At 65.1% G+C, this 4207-nt stretch overlaps 1 protein-coding gene across 3 annotated transcripts in view; it reads right to left on the reverse strand.

The window, feature by feature from the left end:
* TSPAN14 (tetraspanin 14) overlaps positions 1-3637 on the reverse strand; it is a 56277-nt gene extending 52640 nt beyond the window's left edge. For 2 of the 3 annotated variants that reach the window (XM_041748195.1, XM_041748194.1), the window contains exon 1: positions 3491-3613. The gene's annotated coding sequence lies outside the window, so the exon portion shown is untranslated. Of the gene's footprint in view, positions 1-3490 lie in introns of all 3 variants that reach the window. The other variant, XM_041748193.1, reaches the window with a different exon arrangement.
* Positions 3638-4207: the final 570 nt, after the last annotated feature.

The raw sequence follows: 4207 nt of genomic DNA on the forward strand, positions 1-4207 counted from the left end.
ACATGGCTGCCTCGGCCAGCGAAATGCCGCTTCTGGGCGGAAGCCTTAAGAACCAGGGGGAGACTGATCACGTTCTCTGTCCCTCCATCCAAGTATCCAGGAATATTCCAATTAATCGGTAGGAGTTCACAGTGAGAACAACAGAAAGATATGCAATGGATCGGGTGTGAGCAGTAAATAAACCTCCGAGATTTGGGGACTGTCACCACAGCAGACCCTGATCTATCTAGACAGACAGAGGCCGAGACTCACTCCCCAATCTTCTCTGCACGGCAGTGCTGGCTTTTCCATTCCCAGGCCCAAGGGAGACAAAATCGATGTCAACAATTATGCAACAGGGGTCAAGGGTGACTGCTAGGTGCCCAGACAGATGAGACGCTTTCAGAAGCAGGGGATAAAAGGATCCTGCGCTGCAGCACCTACCAGTTCCGCTGTGGACCGGCCCTGGGCAGCACACTGACCACCTTTCGATTAGAAATGACGAGAGCTGCTACCATGGAGACCTTGAGCAAGTCACTCTGTGACCTCTCTAGAACAGTGTCCTCCTCCATCATATGGGACATAAATGTTATCTATCATACTGTGTCAGTTCAAAGGTTAAGTGAGTTAATGCAAGTGAAGCTTCTAGGATGGCACTTGGTGTACACTTCCACGAAGAGCAAGTCTCAATAAACTCTTTGTTACTATATATATATATATATGTTTTTATTTATTTATTTGAGAGAGAGAGAACATGAGAGGAGTGGAGAAGGCAGAAGGAGAGGGAGAAGCAGACTCCCCACTGAGCAGGGGCCTGACGCCAGGACCTCAGGATCAGGACCTGAGCCAATGGCAGCCGCTTAACCGACTGAGCCACCCAGGCGCCCCTGTTACTACTCTCAAATCCTCCATAGAACTGCTGTAAGCTTGTCCATAACCTCTGCTAGGTTTTAAATCCAGCACAGGTCGCCCAGGACTGGCACAAGGGCACTCTGGAGGCTCGGCCAAACTGAAAATGTGTCAAATCCCTGAGCACTTGGTGACCGGGCTTCCAAAACACCCTGGCCTCCACAATCACTATGACATGCAGGCCCGGGCCCCGTCCCCTCCTACATGTGTATGAGCTCTGTCCTCCCGGACTCAAGCATGGGAAGGTCCTGGGACCTCACCTGTCCTGGGAGATTAGCACAGCCGCCCAGCTGGTAAAGGAGAACTTGCCTGGGCAACCAACCCTCCACAGGCCCTTCTTCATGCCTTTTCTTCCTCCAGGCAGCCACCTCCAGAAGCCCCAGTGGGTTTGCCCTCCTGCTTGCCTGAATAATGCTGCTTAGACTGAGATCAAGGGCAGATCAATAAAACCCCCCCAAGCACATCCTACCTGTGTCCGGCCTGGGCTCTAAGACCACACAGACCTTTCCCACAGGTCAGTCAGAGGGTTGTGGGCCTGGAACAGTGCCTGCAATCAGCACCTGGCACCTCTGGCATCCCACAGACTCTCAATCATGCTTTTGTTAAATGACCTGAAGGTCACATTTGATGGTCCAAGCAGTGCAGTTTGAAGATGGAGAGATGGAGAGAGATCAAGAAATGCTCCAGCTGAAAGTGGAGTGCAACAAAGGATGAGGCAGTAAGAGGGGAGGAGGAGAATCCCTCTGGTGGCCTGTCTGCCAGACACACAGGATCCTCAGACCAGGACAAAGTTTGGAGATAGCAGAGAGGAGCTAGAAGGACATACGGGGCCAAGATGGAAGAGTGTGCATTCTGAGGGTGCCAGGGCCCAGGAGGGTCCCTGGAAGGAAGGGTGCCTCTGCCAACCACATGGCTAGTTGAATGCAGAAGCATAGAGGGTGCTGGGGGTGCTCTGATGGCGAAGGGTGGCCTAAACACTCAGTAGGCACTAACTTCCCCTAATTTGAGGTCAAAGGGTATGAGGAAGGCTACTTTTGAGGATTTGGCAAGCAGCTACACCCACTCCTATGGGCCCAAGCAACCCCCATCCCAGAAGGGAGACCTCTAGAGAGCAGACACCGATGCCCCCGGACACTAGCAACGCTGGATGGGACAGCCACTGAGCTTGCACATACCAAGACGCTCGTCACAGCCGGCAGCCAGGGGCCAGGCCCCCACCAGGGCCCACGTCTTCCCCCAGACTCCCCCAAGCAGGCACTGCTTCTAGCAGGAGACCAACTCCACACACATCCCAGAGGTCCCAGGACTGAAGTCTACACACACACTTACTACCAACCTGCACCACCATTGCTACATGCACACACACACACACAAACTTCCTACCCATTGCACCATCGTCCTCACACACACTTCCCACCTGCACCACCACCCCTCCACGCATACACCTCCCACCTGCCTGCACTGCCACTGTCAACACACACACCTCCCGCCTGCACCACCACCCTCCACGCACACACTACTCACCCACCTGCACCACCACCCTCCACGTACACACCTCCTGCCTGCACCACCACCCTCCACGCATGCACCACAACCCTCCACGCACCCACCTCTCGCCTGCACCACCACCCTCCATGCACACACCTCCCACCCGCACCACCACCCTCCACCTACACTTCTCACCCGTACCACCACCCTCCACGCACACGCTCCTCACCCGCCCGCACCACCACCCTCCACGCACACACCTCCCGCCCGCACCACCCTCCGCGCACACACCTCCCGCCCGCACCACCACCTTCCACGCACACACTTCTCACCCGCCCGCACCACCACCCTCCACCCACACTTCTCACCCACACCACCCTCCACACACACCTCCCACCCGCACCACCACCCTCCACCTACACTTCTCACCCGCACCACCACCCTCCACGCACACGCTCCTCACCCGCCCGCACCACCACCCTCCGCGCACACACCTCCCGCCCGCACCACCACCCTCCACGCACACACTTCTCACCCGCCCGCACCACCCTCCACGCACACGCTCCTCACCCGCCCGCACCACCCTCCGCGCACACACCTCCCGCCCGCACCACCCTCCCCAGCGGCAGGAGCGGCAGGAGCGGCGGCGAGACCAGGCAACTCCGTAACCGCAGACCCAAGTCCCCCGGAGCTCCAGGGCGTCCGGAGTCGGGCTCTGCCCCCAGGCACAGCCTCCAACGACAGCGCGAAGCCTCGGTCCCCGCCGCGCCGCCCCCGGCCGCCCCCACCCCGCGCGGGGCACAGCGGGCACGCGGGGCGCTCCTCGGGGCACACCCACCGCGGGCGGCAGGAGCCCCGGCGCCAGGCCGCTCCCGGCGGCGCCCACCCCGCGCGGCGCCCGGCCCGGCCCGGCCCGGCCCCCGCCCCCGCCCCCCGCGGGCCGCCGCACAGACAAAGCCAGCGCCGCCCGCGGGGCCGCCTCCGGGCAGGGGCGCGGACGCGGGGCGGCGGGGCCGGGGCCGGGGGCAGGGCAGTCCCCGCAGGGCGCGCGGGGCGGCCGAGACAATGAGGCCGCAGGGCCCGACGCTCCGCGGGGGCTCCGCGCCCCACTCACCCGGGCGCGGCGGCGGCGGCGGCGGGGCGGCAGCGGCGGCGGGAGCGGCTCGGCCCGGTCGGCCGAGGAAGTTAGAGCAAGTTCGGAGGCGCGGGCGGGAGGGCGCGACTCCAGCCGTCCGGGCGCTGGGGGCGGGGCGCGGCGGGCGGGGCCGGGGGCGGCGGGCGGCCGACGGGAGAGCGCCCTGCCCTGCGCCGCCCCGCGCCGAGGCCCCGCCCCCGCCAGGCCCCGCCCCCGCCAGGCCCCGCCCCCAGCCCGCCCGGCCTTTCCGCCCGCGCTGCGGCCGCGGCTGGGAGTCCGCGTGTGGGCCCGCCCCTTTGTCCGGCTTGGGGGCCGCGGGCGGCGCTCGACCGGGGGTGCCCCGCGCGGAGGCCCCGCCCCTGCCGTCCCCCCACCAGGCCCCCCGCCAGGCCCCGCCCCGCAGGCCCCGCCCCCTCCTGGCCCCGCCTCCTCCTGGCCCCGCCCCCAGCCTGCCCGGCCTTTCCGCCCGCGCGGCGGCCGCGGCTGGGAGTCCGCGTGTGGGCCCGCCCCTTTGTCCGGCTTGGGGGCCGCGGGCGGCGCTCGACCGGGGGTGCCCCGCGCGGAGGCCCCGCCCCTGCCGGCCCCCCACCAGGCCCCCCGCCAGGCCCCGCCCCGCAGGCCCCGCCCCCTCCTGGCCCCGCCTCCTCCTGGCCCCGCCCCCAGCCTGCCCGGCCTTTCCGCCCGCGCGGCGGCCGC

The sequence above is a fragment of the Vulpes lagopus genome, chromosome 3 (genome assembly GCF_018345385.1).
Source record: "Vulpes lagopus strain Blue_001 chromosome 3, ASM1834538v1, whole genome shotgun sequence".
Lineage (NCBI taxonomy): Eukaryota > Metazoa > Chordata > Mammalia > Carnivora > Canidae > Vulpes > Vulpes lagopus.